General features: G+C 43.3%; 1 protein-coding gene across 5 annotated transcripts in view; it reads left to right on the top strand.

The window, feature by feature from the left end:
* The first annotated feature begins 1,567 nt into the window (after window positions 1–1,567).
* The window catches only part of CHD7 (chromodomain helicase DNA binding protein 7), a 131,290-nt gene continuing 107,610 nt past the window's right edge, over window positions 1,568–25,247 (top strand). For 3 of the 5 annotated variants that reach the window (XM_066180720.1, XM_066180727.1, XM_066180702.1), the window contains exon 1: window positions 1,569–1,975. The gene's annotated coding sequence lies outside the window, so the exon portion shown is untranslated. Of the gene's footprint in view, window positions 1,976–4,078; window positions 4,183–25,247 lie in introns of all 5 variants that reach the window. The other 2 variants (XM_066180712.1, XM_066180736.1) reach the window with 2 other exon arrangements.

Raw genomic sequence — 25,247 nt, 5'->3', positions numbered from 1 at the left:
CCAGAGAAGCCTGAAATATTTTTGCAGCTGCAGTGGCCCTCATGGCTGCGGAATCAGCATGGACACCTGGACTGAGGGAACCAACAACCCAAGAAGCAAGAGAAGCTTTTGACATTCACATTGTCTGGATCCAGCTCCCAGCTTACTAACTGTGTGTTCAAAGCGTGTAGAGGAAAAGCTGCGTGAGATCCTATGAGGACAGGACGCCTTCTCCCTTTCCCACGGAAAAAATAGGAGTGTGGGTGCAGCGAACAGCCCCCCCCCCCCCCACCAAAAGGAGCGGCGGGAGCGGGAGGGGGAGGGTGTCCCTGCTCAGGAGCACATGACTTTGTTTTTCCTTCTCCAACCTGCCGCAAACAATGATGGTAAAAAGTTATCTTGTCAAATGACTCGCTGAAAATTCCTGTAATGCCGAGTATCTTTGCACTGGGTTTACGCTTTAATCTCTTTATACTTTTAAGACGCTTATTTAGTTTCCAGAGCAGTGCGAGGAGGACCGCTAAGCGCGCTACTGGTAATCACTTTTGGGTGGGATTTGTCTAATTTACTTACGGGATGAGTTTGTTTCGGTTTGTATCACCAATTCGAACGCATCGCTTACAAACACGGCAGCGGCAGAGCCGGTGCCGGTGCGGTGCCGGGGGAGCGCGGCCCCGCCGGGACGGGGGCGCTGCCGCGGGCGGGCGGTCGAGCGGGCGGGCAGCGCTTAATGGCCGCTTCCCTTTGAAAGCCCGACCCGCTCGGGACAAAGTCCACCCTAAACCGCGGTCTCGGGCGATCCTACCCGCGCCCCGCCCCGCCCCGCCTCGGTGGCCGGGATGAGAGAGGCGGGCGGGGGTGCGGTGCCCGCTGCCCGTCCGGGGGCAGAGGCTGGAGCTGGGGCGGGCGGCGGGGGACCGGGGAGCCTCCCGGGACGTCTCTCGCTTTCGTTTCGCCGCCGCGGTTGGGAAGTTTGAAGAGCGGCAGTGACACAGTGACACCTCACACACAACACACCCCCCGGGCTTCACCGGGAGTTTCCCGGGACGGGACGCACCAGGGCGGGCGGGCGCGGCGCTGACCCCGAGGTGCGGAGCGGTGCGGAGCGGCTCCCCTCGGTCCGGTCAGTGCGGCGGGGCGGAGCGGAGCGGAGCGGCGGGGGAACGCACGGAAGACGCCGAGCCCCGCCGAGCCCCGCCGTGCCCCGCGGCAGCGCTCCCTCGGCCGGCGGGCGGCCGGAGCCCCGGCGGGGCGCTGGCGGGCCGCGCGCAGGCAGGTTAGTGACCCCCGCCCTTCCCCCGCCCGGGGCGGGGGGGTGGGTTTCCTATTTTTTTTTCCCTCCTCTTTTTTTTTTTTTTTTTTTTTTTTTTTCCCTTTTTCCCCCTTCTCTCCTCGTTGCATAAATTATGCCGGGCGGGGCAGTGACGTCGCGGGGGCGGGGCGCGCGGCGGCGCTCGCCCCCGGGGAGGGGGCGGTGTCGGGGGCGCGCCTTGTGGCGGCGGAGGGAGGGAGGAAGGAGGGAGGGAGGCGGCGGGGGCGGGCGGGCGCAGGGGGCGGCAGCCGCCTGGCTGGCTGGTGTCGCGCTCGGCTCGGCTCCGGCGGGCGCGCTCGCTCGCTCGGGAACTATCGGATTAAACTTGAATCGAGTGAAATTACACAAAGGAGCGAAGCGGAGCCGGCGGAGACCCCGAAACTACCCGAGACCCGCGCTGACCCTTCCTCTCCCTCCCCTCCCTTCCACCCCTCCTTCGCCTGCCCGCCCCGGTCAGGGATCCCCCCTCCTCCCCTCTTAGCCCAGCCCCGGTGCGAGCGAGCAACTCCGTGCGTGTGTGTTGTGTGCGTGTGTGTTGTGTGCGAGACCCGCACCCCGCCTCGCCCCCCCCGGCCGACGGCACCAACTCCGGAGCGTGTCCCCTCCTCCTCCCCGGCCCTTCGGCGGAGGGCAGCGAGGGAGCGAGCGGGGGACACCGGTCCCCGACGGCCACGCACCGGCCCGGTGAGTGACCCCGCACCTCGCCGGGCGCGGAGGGAGGGAGAGAGAGAGGGAGGGCGGGCGCCGGCCATGGAGCTGGGGACTCGCGGCAGGTCTCTGTCCCCGGCGGAGCGGAGCGGCGCGGGGGTGCTCGCTGCCGGCGGCGGTCCGGGGGGGTGGGGGATGCTGAGCCCTGCCGCGGCTCCGGGCGAGGCGGGGCGGGGGGGTGTGTGTGTTGAGGGGGGTGTCTCAGCGGGGCACTTCCCCGGGTGTAAATGGCTTTTTGTTGTGCTGCGGCCGGCCGGCCGGCCGCCTGCCTCGCCTCGGGGGAGGGGAGGGCACCGGGGAGCCAGAGCGCCGGCGCCCCTTCCCTTTCCCTTCTTCTCCCCCCCCTGCGCTCCTCTCCGCAAGTTTGGAGGGTGACTAAAAATCCGGGAAAAGTTGAGCGAAACTGCGCGGCGGGGGCGGCGGGGCCCAGCGCCGGCCGGGATGGCCGCGGGAGCGCTTCCCCCGCTGACCACGCTGACGGCTCCCGGCGGCCGCGGCGGCACAACAAGCGCTAACAAAGTGAGGGCGCTTCCCTGCCGTGCACGGCCCGGCCCGGCTCGGCCCGGCACCGCCCCGCTCCCCGCTCCGCGCCGGCACATGGGTCGCCGGGGCCGGGGCCGGGCCGCAGCGGGGGCACCCCCAGCGGAGGCCGGGCGGTGGGTGGCGGCGGGCGGCAGGAAGGCGGGCGGGGAGGGAGGAGAAGGAGGAGGGAGGCGGGAGCACGAGGTGCCGCTCCGGCCGCCGGTGCGCGCGGCGGGGGGATCGTCCTGCCCCGGCGGCACCGGGAGGGGGCAGGGGGCGGCCGGCGCTCCCCGGCGGCCGGAGAAGAAAGGGGCGCGGGGGAAAGAGGGAGGGGACGGGAAGGGAAGGGAGATCGCTACCCGAAGCAGCCGGAGCGGTGCCGGCGGACGCCGCATAATAGGGGCTTCACCCCGCCGGGTACCTTCGCTCCGCTGGCGCGGAGCCGGGGCGGGCGGGAGGCGCTGCCGCCGCCGCGCACATGGGGTCGGGGCCGGGGCGCTCCCCTCGTCGCGCTCCCTCCCACCCCGTTCCGGGCCATTTTGAGGGTGAGCGGAAAAAGGTGGTTTGAGGCCAAAGCGGTCAGGGCGCGGAGAGAGGGTGGCGGGGGGGGGCCCGGCCGCGCTCGGTCCGCGGGGCGCGGTGGGAAGCGGAGCGGGGCCGGCGACGGGCGCTGCGTGCGGGGCGGCGGGGAGCGGGCAGCGCCTGTGCGTGTGCGCGGGTGTGTGTGAGAGAGCGGTGGCGGGGGGAGGGGGGCAGGGTTGTTAGTGAGTCTCAGGGAGAAGGCGCTGCAGGCAATGAGCAGCCATCATTACGTTGCCTTCATTTATCCCGGTAGCGCTAAATCAGGGGACGCGCTCCCACGCCGGGGGAGCCCCTCCGGGCGCGCCCCGCGCTGCCGGGCCGGTCTTCGCGGGTGGGTGTCCGGGGGGGGCGGGTCGGGGTCCTCGGGAAGGGGGTGGCCGTGGGGCACGGGCTGGAAATGGAGCCGGTTTTCCCGGCTCCCCCCGACAGCCCGCTCACGCCCGGCTTTAAAGTAGTTGTTTTTTAAACAGACAATGGACAAAAGGAAAGTAGCGATGGATGCCCGGGAGCTCCCTGTCCGCTGCGGGGCCGCGCGGCGCCGCGCAACTCTCCCGCACTTACCCACTTTCTGCCTTTGTTTTCGTTTGGGAAGGGGCCGAGCGTGCCTCCCCACTACAGTAAAGGGCGTTTTTTTTTTTTTTTTCCCATTTGCGGGAAGCTCTCTTTTTTAATTTTTTTTTTTTTTTTTTTTTTTTTTTAATTTCCCCTGCCACTTGGGCTTCCGCGGATGTTTAGCTTGGGGAATATCAGAATAACCTCGGTGCGATAAGTTTGTTTCTGTGTCGATGTTCGTCTCGATTTTTACTCTCATCAAAGCAGATCGCGAGCAGTGTTTATCCTGGAAGATGGCTTTCGGGAGAATGTGTTAGCTTTTTTTTTTTTCCCCTTTTTCCTTTTTTTCTTGTGTTATACGGGACTAGTGGAGGTATAAACAAGCAAGTTGAACAAAAAATGTTTCTGTTCATTTCCTCACAGATCATCCATTCTAACGACGGCAAAAAAATCTTAATGACTATGACCTTAGCAGCATGGGTAGCTGATTTTTCCCAATTATAAATCCCGTTAGTTTGCGGTAATGTGTGAGTATCAATATATAATTCATATTAAAAAGCATGATCCGTAATTATTTTTTTTTTCTTTATAAAAGTTGAAATCCATCATTTTCCAATGAGAGTGCTGCATCTGTCGCTTGGAGTGTTTTTGTCTCGCTGTTGCACAACAGAGGCTCTCCAGTCTTTAACCTAAAATGGCAGCTTTAATTTGACTGGGGCCCATTCATTGACAATGATAATAAAAAGGCTGAAAGCTAAAATGTAGCTGGATGCTTGGGGCACGTATGCAGAACACTTTCCTCTCCATTGCTGGGCGCTGCTAAGAGAGGAACTTCCAAGCTCTCTAGTTTCCGCCGTGAAAGTTTCCAACACTTCTTTTTTCCTATTAACAAAATAAAACTAATAATTAAAAAAATCACATTGCTCAGCATAGACCGTATTTTAGACATCTGGTTTGCTTACAAACTTAACGGTGAGGTGATAGTTAGAGAGAGCTCCTTTGAAGAGATCTGCATTTACAACAGCAGCAGAAAAATTCTAGTAATTACTTCTAAAATAAGACATAGTCTGGGGGAAAATTAACCATTTCTTTCTGAGGTTTGTAACAGGTGATCAGAACAATCACATTCTGTATATTTTCCCATCTCCAGATATTAAAAGTGGGGAGTATTGCTTGTTTCTTCTTGTTTGGTGTTGTAAATATGCTCAGGGTTTTGCAAAGATCCTTCTGATAGTGTACTATTTTCCTCTAGGTTAAAACCACAGCTGCTTGGAAAAAGTAATTATTTTTGGTCTTAGACATAATGTGAAGTTTGAAACAGTTTTGCGAAACAAAATTTCCTGTACTAAAGTATTGGTGAACGCCACGGATTCACACATCTTGTCCTGTCTTTCTGTTAACCTGAACTACTTACTTTCAGTCACTTTTGACCTGTTTTAGTAAGAAATTTATAAAGATCAATATTAAAGCCATTGCACAGGCTCTTAGAAGAGTATTAAATGCTTGTGATTGCAAGTGTAACTGAATTACTGATTTGCTGATACTAATTGGATAATCATATTTGACCAAATATCTTACTAAATATTTAGCAATGTGATGACATATCTGTTATTGCTTGTAAATCCTGGTTAGGTTATTTAAACAGGGGAAAAAGCCTCATATTTGTAACCCAAAATTATTTTATTGCCTCTTCAGTAATGAAGGAAAGTTTCAATCCCAGGCAAGGATCACACAGTCCTTTTAGGAACATAAAAATTTCTAGGGATGTTGCATTCTAACAACGTCAGTAAAAATAAGGTTTAGTGGAATACTCTCTATTGCAATCAAAACTCTGTGCAGTGATGGGAGATTTCAGTTGTGACCAGTTCCTTTTGGATTTGGTTAATGTGGAAACCTGAGGAGTTGTGTCAAAGGAGCAGTGTAAAGGTTTCTCTGTCTGTGTAGAGGGGTCAGTTAACCTGAGTGTAGTTCTTTTTCCACGTGAGTTATTTTCTGTTTTGAAGTGAAAATGATGAATGTTTGTGGTATTTCTCATTAACGCTCAAATAATATTAGGACTTTAATAGGACACGAAACGAGTTGTTTGGGAGTCCGGGTGGATCAGGCCGATGGTGAAGCTGCAGGCAGTGCACTGACATAGAGGGATGTGCTGCTCAGTCTGGGCTTGGCCTGGGTGGGTGGGTGTCGTGCTCAGCAGGCCAGTGCTGCCCCAGCACACAGGGAAGCTCCGTGCCAGGTCTGTGCCCCACGGACAGCAGCACTGCGGGCAGGAGGACCTGCAGCGTGAGGGTACAACAAAACCTAAACAAAGACAACCCAGACATGATTTGCTGTAAAGGTGGAAAGGCCTGAGTAATAGGGGCTTCTCAGGTTTTCCCAGAGCTGCTGAAGTGTGGCGGTGAGGCTGTGTTCTGCCATATCCAAGGCATCCTACAGCAGCTGGCTGTTAGGGGTTTGGTTTTGTTTGGAGCGTATAGTGTGATAGGTAGAGGTTGCTAGGGTGGGAGGAGGTGGAAAAAAGTAAACAGAAAGAAAGAGGGTGGAAATAAATGCAAGTGCCTCCTTGAATCCTGTGCCTTATCTCTATCCCTTATTTCCCACTCATTTTTACATTAGTTTTCAGATGGAAAGCTTTTAGAATGTGCTGTTTGGTATTTGCTCTTGTGAATCTGGCGTTATTCAAAGAAATGTGTGCGGCTAGCAAGGCTACAGGCAACTGTGTGACAAGTGGTGTGTGTGTCTGAAGGTCTTTCTTCCCCCAGTTCCCTTAAATCCTCACTTCCAAACCCTTACGAATTTGTCTGCTGTGAACAAATCACTAACTGCCCAGATTTATGAGCTGGTTAACTGATGCCCATAAGTAACACGGGTGATACTTTTATGTTACTTTAATGTTCCCTGTATACAAGAGAAAACTGCAAATTTTAGTAAATAATTAAACTGTCCTTCTGACAAATGAGTCTTTTGTGTGTAGGTGAGGCTTTAGCCTTCATTTTTCCAACACAAAAGTTACTATATTAATTTAGCTTTGCCATTTAGCTTCATCATTAAGACAGACATTAACTCCATCATTTCTCATCATTTATATTTCCATGAATAGCTTGTTAGCACGAATACAAACTACTGGATTTTAATGGAAGAAAACCTTAAATACTGTCTATATTGTAGTAGTGATAAAAAGGCAAAGAGAACCTCCAACTGTGATGTCATTTTTAAAACTCTTTCAGAGGAAGGAGTGAGGTACAATATGCAGAAGCATCCCAGGTTTTTATTAGGGTTCTGATGAGATACTGAAACCTGATGGAAGTTTTCCTCCTGATTTCTTTCCACCTCCACTATCTGACTAACTTCCAGTGATTCGCATCTTACCCAAGGTCAGCAGTCACGGAAATACCACGTCGTAGTTGTGCACTAAAAATCTTTCTTGGAAAATGAGGTTGGAAGGCATGCTGCAAAAAATAAAAAGGAGGTTATGACCTCAAGGACACATTCCAAGAGCCCAAATATGACAACAAAGCTCTTAAGGGTATTCTTAAGTATATAAAAGCTGATTAGCTCTTAGCTTCCAACATTGTGACTTTTCTGAGATGTAAACATGCACCTAGAAGAAGCCAAGCCAAAACCAAGAATCTTTGTGCTGCCATTTGGGTTCTTCTCTGAATGCTGCTCCATAGCAGTTTCTAAACACTCTGGTTGTTTTGCTGCCCTCATTCTAAATGCATTCTCCTTAAAAAAAATGAAAGGAGGGATACCACTTAATTTAAGCACTTTCTTTTAAAAGTTGGAATTCAATAAAAGAGTGCTAGATACCTTATAAGCTACAATGTTCTACTGTTTTAGTAGAACATTGTAACACACGACTTTGAAAGCTTATTGGCATGTGGGAACTAACCAGAAGCCCTTGCTGGCATGATGTAGGGCTCGCTTTGCTCTGTAGTGACCTATATAGCTATTTTGGGTGTGGTTTTGCTTGGCTTTCATGGGAGCTGAGTCCAACCTTCCTCTGACATAGACAATTGCTGTGACGAGAGGGCCTTGAGGGGAATGGTGGGGAATAAATAACTTTGGGAATCAATTGTCTGGAAAAAGTCATTGCAGCCAAAATGTCTGCCCTCTTCCTGATGGTTCTGAGGGGAAAATAAAATTTCACATATATGGTCCTGATCCTAGAGGTTATTCTGTTCAGGCTTCGTTTAAATATTAGCTTGTGTTTGGGGAGAGCAATGCAGCAACTTACCTGCCTGGGAGTAGCTGGCATGTGGCAAATCCAGTGCTGGATACTTTTGGAAGCACTTTATTTTAATGTCCTTGAGCCACTTTTTAAACTGTTCAGCTGAGCTTTCTGCCTACTGCTAGAACTTCAGCAGGTAGCTGGCTTTAGAATTTCTTGGTGATTTTGAAAGAAATTGACCTCCCCACAGTTTATTTTGATCTCTATCTACAAAGTTAGTGTCACTTAAAATATTTTGTGGAGGTACATCAGATGTACAAAGTATGAGTCCTTCTGTGCAGCAGAGGCAGTCCTGCTCTGAAAACAAAACTTTTTATTTCTGCTTCCTCCCCATTCTACTCCCCTCCCCCCAGCTTTCCCATAGATTTTGTTCCTCTTCAGGTTGTGCCTTTCCTGTTGGGTTTTTAATCTTTTTTCCAGTTCATACTGCTTTCTGTTTGCTTAGTGGAGTTGTGTTTTCTTGCCGGCCCTAGATAATTAGGATATGTGGCAAAATAAACATGCGTTTCAACTCCTAATAACACTGCTTTCTATCCACACCGTGGAGGATGCCTAAGGTGGTGTGGGGAGGGCTGGCTGGCTGAAGCAAAGCTTGATGAAGTCTCATGTTAGTCCCTGGATGCTGTCATGGCAAGAGGATGGCTGGCAGCAGAGCAGGGGGCTGCTGCAGTGTGCTGGCAGCTTCCCAAAGGTTCTTCATGACCCTTTGAAGAGGAAAATCCTCTTGTTTCAAGTTTTGTTTTCATGAAAGTGACATTCCCCCATCTTTTAATAGTGGATAGATAGAGCTGTAGTGGTTTCTCTCGGTCTGTGCACTGAGCAGTTGTGAGTGGGGAGGATCTAGTCCCATGACAATTTTGAAATGGACATAGCTGTTCTGGGCTATCCCTTGCCAAGCAGAGAAATTTGGGGTGTGGGGAGGAGCTCCTGAGGGGATTGTGATACTTCTGAAAGAAATAGGGGAGCTTTGGAGACCAGGGACTATGTGGTAAAGCAGATCAGAACATGGAGCAAGGCCAAGGAAGATTTTAATAAAGGCACTTTTGTCCTCGATCTTAAAATAGGAAGCCTGTGGATTTATTTACAAGGTAAACAGGATTTGTTAAGTGGGTAGTCGCTACGTGCAAAGGAATACTGGTCATTCTTTGGGAGAGAATTCAGGTGAAGACTAAAGCTGAGCTGAAAGCTGGAATTTTAGAAGTTTAGACATCAGTAATAAGACAAAACACAGAGAAAGTCTTCATCATAGAAAGCATTGAGGTAGGTAGTGCTGTTCTGGGAGAAATGTGAAACAAGCTCTTACATAATAGAAACTGAGAAACTCAGTTCAAGTCTTTGGTATTAACTTGGATGAGCTAGTAAGTGGGAAGTCTGAGTTGATGACAAGTTATGAGAAAATATTCTTTGCTTCAAAGAGGATCCATCAATGTAGCTGTTGAGATTGAAATCCAAAGCTGAAATGCTACTTGGTAAAGTGTCTTGCAGGAAAGTGCATGTTAGTCTGTACTGGAGAGAATGGCAGTTTAGTATTTTTTCAAGTTGAAGATTAACTGCCAGAAAGGCAATACAACTGACGTGGTTTGTAATACTCGATAGAAGGAGGATTGAGGGAAGGAGAGTAATGATGAGGCTAACAGATGTTCAAAAATCATTCTGATAAGGCTGAGATAAAAGTGCATGAAGGTGAGAGACTGGAAAATTTCAAGGATGCATCCTTATTAGTTGTTCAGGGTATAACAAATGTTTTCAAAACCTTACCTGTTTCTGGATAGGAGAGCAGGATTCCTGAAGTCCAGGAATCAAGCATCCCAAGTATCCTGCTGCCTGAAGTTCTGTATTTGAATGCGTATTGTTTTCTCATGTGGGATAAGAAATGCTGAAGCAACCATAACTGCACTTACTGTCTTGAAATGAGATCTAAGATTATGATTTCATTTTTTCGTCTCAGCTGTCCGGTATATATCTAGGCAGGTCCTGTGGATTTTTGAGAATGTGCTGTGGTTTGTGCTGCTTCTGGACTGAAGTAGCTGCTTGTTGGATTTGGTGGTTTATTGCAAGGCAAATAGCAGGCAGCTCATCATCTCCAGTTCTTGGTTTGAGAGGTACCGGGACTATGTTGCTAATTCCTGGAAAGATCAGGCTGCTTCGCAGGGTGGTATAGTTGTGTCAGGATGGCTTAAAGGAAGGCCCTCTGAGGTAGTAGCCAGTACCTGAGTTCAGAGGTTTCTTTAAACTCTGATGAGGGGACTCTTAGTAAGAGTATAATTCTTGCCTCCAGTTGTTTTAACCGTGAAGAATTAAACTGAGAGTTTATATTGAGCGATTTAATATCTCTCTTGATTTAGAAAGGAATCATTCAGAAAGTGAGTTAAATAGGGGTTTCTGGACTGCCTCAGGATGTTAGTCTGGGAGAGAACTGCTAAGTAATTCAGTTTATATATCAGTACCTTTGTGAGGTGTCTGCTGTGCTTTGCATTCACTCAGCTTTGTAAGAGGGGTATAGCCTCACTCTACATTAATCATTATTCACTGGGAGGAAGTGAATAAGCAGGCTTCAGCTTCACTTCCCCTTTATTTCTGTATTGATATCTACAAAGGTACATTGTCATTTTCATTTTTTGGTTTTTTTTTTTTTTTTGTACAGAAGTACGTGAAACATGCTTCTTTAATTTTGTTGTAGTTTTTACAGAGGTTACTGAAAAAAAAAATTACCTGTTTCACCTGCATTTCTCCTTATTACACTTCTGCAGTATTCCTCAGCCCATGCAGTCTTCTCTCACAGAACTGCCTCTTAGTGAACATACTTTTATAGTTCAAATAGGATTTGAACCTTGTGGAAGCCATGCTGAATTAAAGGGTTGTTTTGTAGAAAAGGCATGGCTGTTGGAAGAATCAGCCTGTTAACAGGCAGCACTAGAACAGAAACATGTCTTACAGCTTGAGTCCAAGAATCTCTGTAGTACGTAGTAGTCTTAGAAGTTGAGCATATCAGATGTTGCACTGAAACAATTAAAAAAAAAATAAAGAACGCAAAATGGAAGGAGGGTGTTTGTGTGGCTTTTCACTTACCATGGCCAGAATTAGAGAAATGCTGTAGTTAAGGTGACTGAATTCTGGAATGGTGAGTTCTCAGGGAAGTAAGTTAAGGCCTCACACCCCTCTGCCACCCCCTGTCCAAACCATGACTACTTACTTTTGTGAGGTTAAAAAATAAAACCTTGGCTACAGAAAAGATGGCAGGTGAAAGCAATTGCTCCCATAGCTCTTCTCATAAGAAATTTCCCTAACATTGTGATTTAAAAGATTAATTTCCTTGATCTCTTTCTCTTCTTCACCTTTCTCTGTCCCTTCTCTCAAAAGAAACCAGGATGCTTACCTTCCTGCCTGCCTCTCTGGATGGACAGCCTTTGGCTTGTCACTGGTTCACGTGTGACTTCCCTGAAACTGTCGTGTGACCAGTGGCACAACTGGACTGTGCAGTATGGGGCTGGTTGGGCAATGCAGATTTTGGCTGTATGAGGAACTGGACTAGGAGGGGTTCTTAGAGGTGGATATTAGTGTCAGCTGGGATGCAGGCTGTGTGCCTCAGCTTATCCTCTGTTGGGGCTTCTGGGGTCTGCTGCTGTCTTGCTTTATGTGCCTGTATGTTTCTTGGGGCTTGGTGGTGTGTTCTGTGGCTGCTCAACATTAAGATTTTTAGCGGGAAGCTGGTAGGTCAGGAAGGCTAAAAATCCCTTCTCTAACTGGGCAAGGTGTGACAATGGTGGTGTTTTGGGGCAGGGTGCTTTTTCTCTTCAACATGTGCTGGAAGCCACCGTGTTGAGGAGCCTCCAGGTAGGCAATGAACTTTGAAGAGTGAGATCGATTCAATGTGGCTGTGGGAGTGATACATTTGATACACCTTGACTTCTCTCTTCTGGAGTGAAACAGTACATCAGCAGCAGGCAGTCCATCACCTAAGGAGGCAGATTGATCCGTGGACAGAAATCACTGGGCAGAAAACCTGGGGACTAGGCAGCTGTAGCACCTGCTTCCACCTTGTTGGCTTGACTGCCTCCTTTCCTCTAGGTACTTTCTCTTAGGCACATGAGCTGTCCTCTGGCAGGTTTATCTTGGATACTGGTGACAAAAATTCTTGCTCTTTTCTGCTTATCCAAAATACTTGTTTCTCCATCATAATGCTTATTGAGATTGGTGGTCGTTCCCAGAGTTGTTTGGGTTTTTGTTTCTTGCTTGTTTCTTCATGTTTTTGTTTTTGTTTCATTTTTTAAATTAAAAAACAACCCCTCCCCCTGAAAATTAGAGTGAAATATGCCAAGCTTTCTTTACCCTCCTCATCTAGGATATCCTCGTCTTGATATTATTGTAAGAATTCTTTTCTTCTGATAGAGTATTATACTTAAATCTGTGTAAGAGTTTTTTTTTTGTATGATAAGTTTTTTGTAGCTCTGAAGCTGGCTGAAAGCTGTTGTCTTGTGGTCCATCTAATCATTTGTAAGTCAGGGTATGGTTTGAGAAATGCTCTGAGCTAATTTAACCAGACATTGTTCTGAAAGGAGAAGTTTCCTCTCTGCCTTTGTACCCCTGCACCCTTCCTCACAACCACATGGCTCTGCTACTTTTTTTCGGCAGCAGTGCTTGTCAGGTCCTTCTGTAAGCCACTTTAGTTCACCAAAATGGCAGAAAAATAACTCTGTAAAATGGAGAGCATTTTGCTGTTGTAATGAATCAAACTGGCTCATAAAAGGATCTGATGAACACCAGAGCTGGTACTAAGGATGAGGGGGGTCGCTGGCTTGGAGAGCAGCAAGTCCTTTTCATCTTTTCATTTTGGTGGCAGTGAGCAAGTGGATTGGATCAGTTGCCTGGGAACCTTCATGGGAGAAAGAGAAATAGAGTAATCATCTGTGAAGCAAAGGACATGAAAAGAAAAATGTGCTGGTCTGAGTTAAAATGGATATTAAAATTTGTTTATTCTGTTGATGCTATGGATTGCATGCTAGAAAAAAATTGTTAGAATTAATAATCCACTGCCCAGAAATCAGTTTTCCTCTTCAGGTAGGAATACAAAAGCCTAAAAGATTTACTAATGTATAGATAACTTGTTTACTCTTTCAAATGGGAAGTATTTAAACTTTGAGACAATTTATTCACAAGAAAGGGAGGGAGGGGGTTGTTGTTGGTTTTGGGTTGGTGGGGGTTTTTTGGTGGTTTTTTGGGGGGGTTTTTTGTTGGGTTTTTTTTTTGTTTTGTTTTGTTTTCTTTTTTTTTAACAAGCTTGAAATCCTCCATTAGGTTCATCAGCTTTGAGTCTATTTGTCTGTCTCAAATTTTATCAAGTCAGTGTTTTTTCAGTGTCATCAAGTTTCATCAGTCAGTAATTCAGTGGATTCCGTTATTCAGAGTATTCCCAACTATTTACATTTTCCTGCTGGTTTGAGATGAAATGAGTGCTTGGTCCTAGTAGGTGGCTGAGGCTGTTACTTCCTATCATAGTCCTAAGCTTTCTGACAGTGAAATGAATGCACTCCTACTTGTTAAAATTGATGAAAAAAAGTACATTGCAAGTCAAATAACATGCTGCTTAGTCACTTCTGTAATACTGTGCTCTTGCTGCTCTCCAGAGAGAGAAATGGGCAGTTTACACTGTGTAGCTTAGCAGAAGAATGAACAACTTACAAAAAGTCAGGGATTCTGACTGCAGCTTCTGCTCAATCCACCTGTCAGCTTGAGGTGACTCTTTCAGCTTAGCAGCAATGTGGCATTAGAAGCTGCTTGCATTCTGAAGAGCCCTGGCTTTTTTGTCAGCTTACTTGTGTATATTGCCTGCAGTGTGACAGAAAGGGACTTCTTGGCAGGTGGAAGAGTGGAAGCTCATGCTTTCCTTCCTGTTTTTCTCAAGATTTGGGCAGTTGTATGCGTGTTAATAGAGGGTAAATGCTTGCCATAGTTACAAAAACCCAAACTTTTATGTAGTGTAGCTTCTAGATTCCTTTCCTTGGGTTTTACATCTAAAAAATTCCTTTTTAGGATCTACAGGGGATGGCAGGAGGTGCAGGAGAGGGAATTTACAAATTCTATCTCATGGGCCTTGTAAGCTGCATTTGGTGCAAACTGTGAGGAGTGGTGGCCCTGACTAGCATTGTGTGTGTTCAGAGTGAATATTGTAGTTACTAAAAGCAGCTTGTTTACATTAGGAATTGTATGTGCTAGCTCTAATGGGCTTTAGGAAGCCCAAAACACAGCTGTAAAACATCTGTCTCTGGGACCAGATCTTGTCTGTCTGATGAGTTGTTGTCCTTCATTTCATGTTCAGATTTAGACAAGAAATAAAACTTTTTATTTTAATAGAAAAGTTCTTCAGCCACCCTGCTTGAAGACTGGTTTGTACTTGAAAGGCTATCATGCTGTTGTCTTGAACACAGAACTTAAAATAGTGACTCAGTATTAACTTAACTCCACTTGCTCTTTAATCCGATCATCTTGTTGCTATATGACCTTACAACACCTTAATATAAAGGCTGCTTATTCCAGTGGATTACATTTGGAGGTGTCTGGTGTGGTAGGCATTGCTACAGGAAGGGCTTAAAAGGAACTTAAGCATTGCCTCAAAAAAACCCCCAAAAAACCCCAAGGTGTTGGAATTGGAGCAGCGAGGGTATTTTTCCACTTTGGGATGCTTACTGTTGCTGGTATATGGACAAGGCTTGCTCTGAAAGAGCAGGAGAAATTTTGAGCATATAGTTCTCCTGTATCATAAGAAAAAGTGCATTCACTTCCAGTGAGTGAATTTGATGCTCCTTGTCTTAATTACACCTGGAAGTGTTAGAAGGCAAAATAACTTTAGTTCATGCATTTCTGAGTGCTTGGATGCTTTTTCTTCTTTTCAAGGCTAGTGACCTGAGCAGGTGGCTGGAAGCCAGGACCCAAAGTGCTACTCCAACCTGGTGTGCCAGGTTCATAGTGATTTGCTTTGTGTCTGCCATATTGGGGTGTGTAATAGTTGCTGATTACCAAGCAGCACTCGGCAGAGGATCTTGGTTCTTTACCAAGCATTAATTCTGTCTTGCTGCTGCTCTTGTGAAGTAGATAAATGTCATCCTTAAAAGGAGAGTTGGTCTGACATTCAGCACTTAAAAAAAAAAATCTGTTTTAAGTGTTTAGAGTCTGTGTCTGAACAGCCTGCTATTTTCAGGATTTGTCTTCTTCCTTTAAATATTTTTCTTAGGCATAAATTCTAAACAGTTGTATTTTGTGTATTGAGTTCAGGGACCATAAGCTTCCTCCTTGTCCTATACAGTTTCTTGAACAAACTCTGCCAAATACTCTGCCATAATATGTTGAGTTTTGGCTTAGCAGCAGGAAGAGTCCAGAGAGTGTACTCTCTACTCTGTGGTAGTAGTAGGCATTTTGACTCACGTTTTCTGTCAGGTTTTTCTTCCATATCAAGTCAGGTATTTAACCTGACTAAACTAAAGTCAAACGCATTATCTGTTGGGTGTGAGCTGTGCTATGGAGAGTTCTACTGCACCTGTGAAAACTTTGATCATTTAGAGTCCTTGAAAACAAACCACTGGCATGTTCTGCTTTGTCTCTGACAGAGGTCTAGCAGAAGGTCTGTTCTACATTGGGAGTATGCTGCTGCCTTCAAGCTTGGGCTGTGCTCAGCACAGAATGGCAGCAGCACCTTCCATGGGCTGGAGAAAGCAGGGGTAGGATGGAGGTTGCAGAGAGACTGGGTTCTTCCACTGCTTTCAAAAACAACTGATGATGCTCTAATTTGCAGAAGGAAAATTCTGTACCCCCAGTTCAGGGCATGGACATGGTTCCCACTTTATAGGTAACAGAGAGGGTTTGTTTTCAGCAGCTAAGACGTTGCACAATGACTTGTGGATTGGAACCAAGGATTGAATTCAATCTTTTAGTAATTCCTTTAAGTGCTTAACCTAAATATGTTGTAGTTATTTTAAGTACCTTTTTATAACAGTTGTAAAGCTTCAGGCCAGTGAGTTGAGCTGATATTATCTTTTACAGCTGCTGTTTAAATCAGGAAAAGTATGAAGATTTTAATTTTTTTACCGCTTAGTACTGTTTTTAAGTCTTTTTTCCTTCAAACATGAAAAGATTTGTTTTAATAAAAGTTCAGTATTCCTAACATTTCAGTGTATAACCAACTTTGATTTGAGTTATTAAAACCACACTTTCTTGAGTTGGTGAAAAAATGAACTTAAAACCCACTGTAGGTACTGAGTATATCCAGAGATGTACTGTATGTGCTGTAGTATTTAGCATTATCAATGTTTCTGGGGTTTTTTTACTCCTTTAAGGAGTTACAACCAGATCAGAAACTCTCTCCGAATTTTCTGTTGTTGGAATAGGGATAATCTTTTATACAGGATTGGTAGAATTTTAGCAGAGTCAGATACAGTTTTGGGTGTCCTTGTCTCTCATGTTGTGATCCTCTAAAGTGTTGTAATCTCACTTACATTCTTGAAGTACTGGTAACATGGACTGAAATACAGTATCTTCATGAAAGGAGGGTGAAATGTTATACTGGAAATGGTGTATTATTGAAGTAGCATAGTTGTCAACACCTATTAAAACCATGTTGCGAATATCATCTTTCTTTTTTACTACCAGAGGTCTGAATCCTATTTCATAGCGACCAAGGTGGAGGCTATCCAGAAACAGAGCAAGCCCCTTAGCCTCCACAGCTCTGCTGCTCAGAATTGTCGTAGAAAAAGTGATAGCTAATGCTTAATGAATTTCTCTTGCATGAATTCATCTAGTCTTCTCTTGGTCTGTGTAAATTCTTGGCTTCCATCGGGACTGTGGCAATGAGTTCTGCAGCTTAAGTACACACTGAATGAAGAGCTGCTTCTTTCTATTTGTTTTATTTTGAACCTACCAGCTGCTAGTTTTGTTTGATGTTCTCTAGTTTCCTTGTTAAAAGAGAAGGAGAACAATGGTTCATTGCGTACCTGTTCCATGCCGCTCTTGATTTCGTAAACTTTTTTATTCTTTCCCTGGTTGGCCCTTCTTGAGGCTGGAGATTCAGAAGGGTATTGAAATGCCTGTCACCCTCTCTGGTCTATCAATAATTTTAATTTTGAAGTGGAGGTAAGAAGAGCAAACACAGTCACTGCAGCACGGTATAAGCACCTCACAGACTTGTGTATTCCATTTCTTGTACAATTCAGTGGGGTTTTTCTTTCATCTCTTTTTTCTTAAACATGCTTAGTGTTCTGTTTACTCTTCTGACAAATCTTGTTTTCCTAGATTATTTATTCTAGCTCCCAAATCATGTCAGGGCTCAGTAAAATGTATGTAAAACAGTCAGGTTGTATTTTCTCATGTGCGTTGTTATCTATTTCCTTCCACTGCATCTCATCTGCACTTTATTACACCTTCAGTGGGTGTGAGGAAGGTCTGCTCCTTCCTGCATAGTTGATTTTAATTTTTAGCAAAATGAACTTGTTAATACTATTAACAAACTCACTTCAAGGTTCACCTGTTTCTAGATCTTTTATGTGCATACTGTCAGTGCAGGTCTGGAAGGGGGGTTGGGTCATGTTTCCTAGTGCTCATTTCCTAATTTGAACTGGTTAGTTTCATCCATGTGAAGATCTTCCCTCCTTTGCTGTTGTAGCTTAGTTTCCTTAGGAACCATTGCTGGAGAACCTTTGTTCAGCAGCTGGCATGTGTTTTGGTCATCCAAATTAGCTCAGACTTTGGCCACTTCTCAATTGCTTCAATGAAATCTCCTGTACTGGTAAGACAGGACTTTGTTGAGGGAAAGCATCAGTGTCACTTCTGTAGTCTGTACTTTGGTATGTGCCTGTGTTTCTTTTGTTTTCAACTTACTTGCCCTACTGGGACATTAGCCTTGCTGGTCTGTAGTTCTGGGCAGGCTAAAGGTATGGCCACCTTTCAAAACTGATGCACAATTTGGCCACAAGGCAGTTGTTGAGACCTGAGGTATTATGTGGCATAATGGACAGATAGGCTATTTTATCCTCCAGCTCCTCACAGCTCTTGGTGAATGCATTGGTGACTTGCTGCTGTTTGCTTTGGTTTGACCAAAACTGCCTCTGAAAGATTTATGTGCCAAAAAAAGATGAAAGCTTGTCTTAGCTTCTCCAATGATAGCAGATACAGAAAACTTGTAATTTTTATTTTCTTGGAATAATTATTTAATATCTTGGTTATATGTTAGTCCAGTGAATTCTCTAGTAGGCTTTGTATATCTGGCATTTGTGAGAGGACCTTTTCTGACTTTGCCCTTCTAGGAACATATCTTTGTCTGCAATTTTACTTGCTAGTTCCTTTGGTCCAATTTATTCCCCTCTTCTTGAGAAATGTTCTTACTAATAGCTTCCCCAGCTTGAGGTTTTACTGTGATGCATTTTTTTCCTCGTGTCTCCACATTTTCAGTATAGTATTTTTTTGTCTGTTTTCTGTAAATGTTTTTTCTAACTGACTTTGTTTCTATTACCAAGCTTCCTCATTTTAATGCTTTTTTTTTTTTTTCTTTGAAAGTAAGCATTCCAACGATGTATTTTTGTTGTTTATTCCTGTTTTAGGAATGCTAAGCTTAAATATATTTAATGGATTTCATTAGCAGTAGCCATGAATCATGACAAAGTTAAGTTAAATATGACAGGAACAAATCTGAATGGTAATATAATTTCATGGATGTTTAAATAGTCCATGTTCTAGTTAAAATATGGCAGTGTTGCCCTGTGTGCTTCAGTGTAACTTCATATAAATAGTTTGATACATACAGTTTAAATGCTTTTATACTGTGATTTCTTCTTGCCAGCAAACTGGTCACCTTACCAAGTTGTACAAGTGGGATGGAAATTTGCTTTGAATGCCACTGATTTATTTAGGAGTGAGACAAAGTATGTGACTGTGTCCTTCAGTTATAATTCTCCATCAATTGTAAATTGATATGTTTGTTCAAGTATACAGTATAAAAAAGTATTACAATCAAGCTGCAGTTATCATGGGAACCATAACTTCTACTTTTTCTTGGCTCTCTGTGTGAAAAACTGTACTGTAGTATATTATTTCATTGTTTAGTACTGAGGTCTCTCTGTTTTATCATAGTGTGTGACATGCTACAGTACCACTCTGTATAAAAACCTTTGGTGCTTGAAGCAGTGGTGGAACAGTAAGAGTTTATTCATGTCTTCATGTATAGATGTGTGAGCACCATATTTAGAAGAACTTTTGCACAAATAATAACCGCTTCGTACTGCAGGATTTTTGAGAATTATGTTGCTTTGCTTAGCTGGGAATGACTTGGAAAGACATAGGTCTGTAAATATGAAGTCATGGGCATGACTGTTACTTCTGTGTTTCATTTGGTAACTTGTGTTAGGGAAGAGGCTCTCCTGAAAGTTACTTGCTCTTTCAAAGTAGTCTGTAACATGCACTCACACAATATTTTAGCATAAGCAACTGAAATTTGAGGAATTTTATACTAAAGTAATGGAAAAAAAATGTTGGCTGTATTAAGATCATGAAATATTTAAGAACTCACGGTCGTGAAAGTAGGCAAACGGGTTTTAGATAGAAGCAGTAGTTACATTTTCAAAATAGATGCTCTGAAAGGTGCCAAGTATGAATTCCTTAGATGAAGAAATTAACAGAATTTTAAAAGAGATCTTACAAAATGAAGTTTTTTCTTTAACAGGAATGCAGGTGTCATGAAAGGCTTGTGCCTATTTCAGTTGTTGAGGAGTCATGATCCTGCTTTGCTAAGTTAATATTTAAGCTTTCTCCTGAAACCTACTACAGCTTCTAGATAGCATGCCATATGTACAAAATAAACTCATCAGTTGTTTTGTTTTCTACTTTAAAGTTAAATTGCAATCAGTGTCTGTGCAGGTAAATGTGTTGAGGGTAACAGGAAAAGGAACCGTGCAGAAATACAGGGTTTGTTTTAAGAAAGAACTTAGAGGAATTTTAGGATGTGGTCATTTCTTAGTTCAACTAATACAAGCAAAGAACCTCAGAGAGGGTGGAGAGGTGGTTTTCTGTTTGCAATGAAAAGGTTGGTAACAGAATTTGAAGTAACAAGAGTTGAAACTAATCCAGCCTAGACACAATTAAAAGCAGCACGTTCTGGCATGGTAAATTCTCTTAGATGGTGTTTTGTGACTGGCTGCGCTTGCCATTCATTTTTGTATCTCTTTCCTAACTAATGCATTTTGAATTTTGCCTCCTAAGTAACTTTAATGAAAAATAGGGGGGAAATATAGAATTTGTTTAAAAGCCGTGTAGTTGTGTAATAGTAGGATGTATCTCTGCTATTGGAAGACCACAAGCTATCAGTCATTTAGCACTGAATTTTAAATGGAATAGGTGCTTTTACAGGCTGATTTATTAAAATGCATTGCTTATAGGCTTGTTGAAAAATGTCACTAGCAAATTTGATGTGAAAAAATGGCACGAGCACAGTTGGGGATTTTGTCATGGTCTATGAATAGCTGATAAGCAAAACAAGGTGCTGTAATGCTGTTGTTTTCTCTCTTAACCTCCTTGTCCCCTATCCTCCCCCACATACAGGATTTTGAAAGTAGCACTGGGAAGGGGAAGAAGGTCTTAATCTACTAGCATGAACAAAGCCATGGATTTTAGGGTTTTTGCCCCTTTATCTTTGATCCTTCTCAAAGGCATGTATCACTTGTCTTCCCTCCACCCCCAGCAGTAATGCGGTATCTTTTGGGGGGCTTTTAAAATGCCACCTTTCTCTTCACCAAATACATTTTTCAAGTAATGTTTGCTGTTGATGATTTAATGATCTTGTTAATATTATCTTAATTTTAATCAAAAGGGTGTATGTGTTGATGAGTGGCATGAGATGAAATCATGTGCTTTGTTTTAGAGGGCTGGAACTAAATGATCTTTAAGGTCCCTTTCAACCCCAACTATTCTGTGATCTGTGAAGCAGTTATGCCTTAGCAGAATAGAGTCACAATGTAGGGTTTGTTGTAGGATAAAATCAAAACTGACTCTTTGACAGTTTTCCTTGCTTTTTCAAAGGCTCAGATATATATTTTTCCTTCTGGTCTACCCTTAAGTTTAACAACAGTAGCAAACTCTTGGAAATTTTATGTGAAAAGTACTTCAAAATATTCACAAAGACAGACAGCCCCACCTTGGTTCTGATACCTCCTTTCCACCTTCTTCATGTGATTATTGATCTGAATCAGACATTTGCCCATCACTTGGCCATATGTTCTTAGCAGTGAGATAGATAAGGATAAGAAATAGGAAATAAATTACCAGTTTCTGTGTAAGTGCAGTTTCTATGTGGTAGAGAATGATGATTTTTCTTTCCTCTAGTCTCCTTTTACCCATGCATGTCTAGAAAAGAAATAATCAAACCACCAGTTAAATGTTTTTCACAGAGAAGTAGAAGAATAATCTGGGCACTTTATGTATTGGGCGTAAAAGAAGAATGATTATCTGAATATTCAGGTAGATTCTAATGTAATACAGAGAAGTTGTATGTTGGAGTAACTTCTGAAAAACATGTAACTGCAAGGAAAAGAAAAAGGCAACAAACCAGTATGGCAAATTTGAGTGGGTAAGCAAGTTGGGGCCTTAAGGTGAAGGGCCTGGATAGTTTCACGATATGTGGACAGGATTAATGGAGGCATGTTTAGAATTGGTAACACTGTTGACACTAGTGCCTACAAACACTGCATTTTTATAGATTGGGGTCCCATCCATCATCTCTAGCCATTTCCAGAAATCAAGAGATCTGCATTCTCTTACCATATTCTGTCTTGTGATAAATTTGATTACATCTGGCTATTTTTCTAGTCATGGAACATCATTATCCTGTGAGATTACAAAGTTGCTGTGCATTACCTAATGGAATCCATTATATGTTTAAATACATGCAGAGCCTGCATTTTCCATGTTAAAACCTGCAAACTTCATATTAGCTTCTCTTGTGTCTTGTAATTTAAAATGTTTGTGGAATTGGATCTTCTGTGTAATTTACAGCATACATAAAAGTGATCTGTGAAGGAAAGATCATTGGCTGGGATTTTGTTGGGGTTTTGTTTTTGGTTTTTTTTTGTTTGTTTGTTTTTTGGTTTTTTTTTTTTTTTTTTTTTGAGATGAACAAAATCTAAAGTAATATGTGTTGTGAAACAGTCCAAGTCAAGGTTTCTTTAACATGAAGTGTCATTCACTGGAATTAGACTGATTACGTACTGAAGCTTCTGTTTTAAGATACAGGTATTTTCAATAGTGGAAGGTTAAAAATGGTATCTTGAAATATGCTTCTGTTATCTTGAAATATGTCTTGAGTCAGCAGCTAAGTCAAGTTCTGGTTTTGAAACCTGATAGATCCCAGCCTCTGGTATTCCTTCAAATAAAACTGTCTTTTGCTTAGAGATTGGACATTTGGAGTTAGTCATAGATGTGAGCTTTGTGAAGTTGCAAAAGTGAGGCTCGGGTTACAGAGCCAGAAATCACTCTGTTAGAGGTTTAATTTGTTCGTTCAAGAGATTTGGCATAGTCGAGGGTAGAAACCTGTTCTCCAGAATAGCATTCACTTTCCCTAAATCCATGTGTATATTTCATTTTTTCCTGGCTAGATAACTGACTGCAGCAAAGTGATTATGTGAGGTAAAGCTGAAAAATTATAAAAGAAAAATTGCCCTCTTGCACTAATTTTTGTATATTAATTAGAGGTTATTCTTCATTTATGACCCTTAAAATCCATATTTCCTGCTAGAGAACTAATAACTCTTTAGCAGATCAAACCTTTCTCTCTGGTCTGTAATAAATATGGCTTATGTTGTAGATACTTGCTGTAAGCTTTGGAATCAGATATCTCTCAGTCTATGAATTTTTAATTTTCTTATACTATTTGTTGCATATAATTATAAGTTAGTTGATGATCACTGAATAATTGCACCTGATAAGCTGAGTGAATCCACTGTATCTAACTTTTCCTAAAAGATCATCTATGTAGTGATGCTGAATGATAAAGAGACTGCTAATTTATTTTGCTTCAGGAATAGTATTGCATTCAGTCACATCACACTTGCTATCCCTTTTAAACAGCTTCTAAATTGTTGGAGAAGCATCCTGTGTGATAGCTCTTGTATTCAATGAGTTCTTGGATGTTTCTGAAAGATTTATAGTGAAGTCCAAAGCATTTCAAGGCCAAGTACAGCAGTCTTGTCAGATGCAGCTTTACAGCCTAGTGACTTATAATGAGAGTAGAATGTAATTAGAAATTGTCTGTGTCTTTACCGAGTACTGATGAAAACTACGGCTCAAAGGTTAATTCAAATAATAATTAATATTGGTTTCTGTCAGAACAGGGTGGTAATGAAATCTTTGTTGTACAATGACTCTGATTTTAAGAAGAGGGTGCCTAAGAAATAGAGGCTAGTGTTTACCTATTCTGATTATATTCACTTATCTTACAATCAGCATGATGGCTTGATAAAGCATAATTTGAGAGCAATTTAAACATACTCAGAAATATTACAGCCTACAGTGAAAATCATCTAATGTGTTGCGTCTGTTTATGGAGATAGATTTATGGCTAGATTGCTGAAGTGGATGGATTTACTACAAATGATCCTTAAGGACTGCATATGAATTTTTTGTTGTTGATAATAACTGATCAATACCATGTGTTTGTGGAAAGTCTTCCTAGTAAGATTCGCTAGCATGAGAAATGTGGGATGTTACATTGATGTTTGTTTAAATTGGACCAGTTTCAAGGAAAGCGATAGACCAGGTTTTGCTGGCAACCAAAACAAATTCTGTTCAGTTTCTTTTCCCAAGTTGAAACTTTCTATTGGAAAAAAAGAAATGCTGTTAGCTTTGCTGAAGCTAAACCCATAATTTTTCAGTTGCCAGTAGTCACTGAGCTACTAGACCTGTTATTTTGAAAAGCATTTTGTGAATACTTTGCTGTCACCTGGTTTTCCTGTATCTGGTCTCATCTTGCTCTTAAAAGTTGCCTACCAAAAAGCTTCTCCAGAAAGTTAGAGCTGTAGCTTGGGTTTATGGGTCACATAGTTCTGCATAGCATGCCTTTCTCACACCACCTATTCTGTCTGCTTGCCTTAAATATTACTGCATTGCCTCCCACAATTTTAAATTTGCTGTAATTTTAAGGTTGTTTCCTCTATTGCCAAAAAGGAACTCTAAATGCCTCTAATTTGGATCTGACAAAGATCAGGTATTTTCATTCTTATGCATGTGAAAGTGATCTCAAGACTGATTTTTTTTCACTCATCTGGATAATGCTTCCCATACAAACTGCATCAGTTTTTGGGAAGCAAAGAGAGTACACAGTCAAGATCAGACTTCTCTGGAGCAGTGGCACCCAGCAGGGCATGAGCTACATGGCAGGGGTGGGAGCTGAGAAAGTGGATGTGCATGTGTGTGTTTGAAGGGTGTTTTAAACTGTGGAGATGAGAGATAATGAAGCATTATGTTGGTTTCTTGGATCTATTCCTGCTGTTCTTTCTTCTTTCTTCATACATTTTCTCAAAAGCCAGGATAAGAGAGTTCTGTGCTACACTGACTGTGCTATACTGAAATTTCCACTAGATGAGGTAGGAAAAAAACCCACAAATTTTAATGGTAGCACTGGAGAAATGCTCACTGTGCAAATTAGATGCTTAAATTTCCTCTCCCTTATTATAAGCAAGGAAAGTGGCTTGGGAACTGAGTTTGAGATGTCTGCAATGTTGAAAACTCTAGGGAACAAACTTGACCAGGATATAGAGACCTTTTATCTAAAATGATCTCCGTGCCAACTTTTGAAAATTAATAAAAGAAAAAATCTAAGGGATGGCTGTGAAACCCTTGTTAGTGAATTCAAGTTGCATGTTTTTGCTTAATGATATTGTTATTTAAGAGAATTGTTGTCTGTGGAGTGAATCTGGCATCTGTAGAACGTCTGCTGTAATGATAGCAGAAAAAAAATCATCTTTCTAAATTTAAAATACTGTGAGACTTACCAAAATGTAAAATAATGAAAAAATGATTCACCTGTAACAAGACCTTAATGTGCTGAAATTTTTGCTAGTACTCAAAGGTGCTGAAGTACAAGTGTGAATAGATAGAAATTTAAAGAGAAGTGCTTTGTTGAACATTAGAAAAATTCTTTTTCTTTTATTTCCATATATTCCTCCAAACATTCTGAGCCACATTAGGTCATTCTCCCAGTTCCTTTCCAAGACAGATCTCTCTGCTGATGTGGAGGTGTCAATTGAGACCAGTACGTGGTTTAACTAAAGATGCAAGCGCTGGGTAAATACGCCATCTCCAAATACCAGTGAGACTACATGGTGGGGAGGGGGG

The sequence above is a fragment of the Chamaea fasciata genome, unplaced genomic scaffold, assembly GCF_029207755.1.
Source record: "Chamaea fasciata isolate MVZ Bird 193981 ecotype frontalis unplaced genomic scaffold, bChaFas1.0.hap1 SCAF_1, whole genome shotgun sequence".
NCBI lineage: Eukaryota > Metazoa > Chordata > Aves > Passeriformes > Sylviidae > Chamaea > Chamaea fasciata.
Note: the sequence above shows the minus strand (reverse complement) of the source record. Positions and strands in the feature narration are given on the sequence as shown.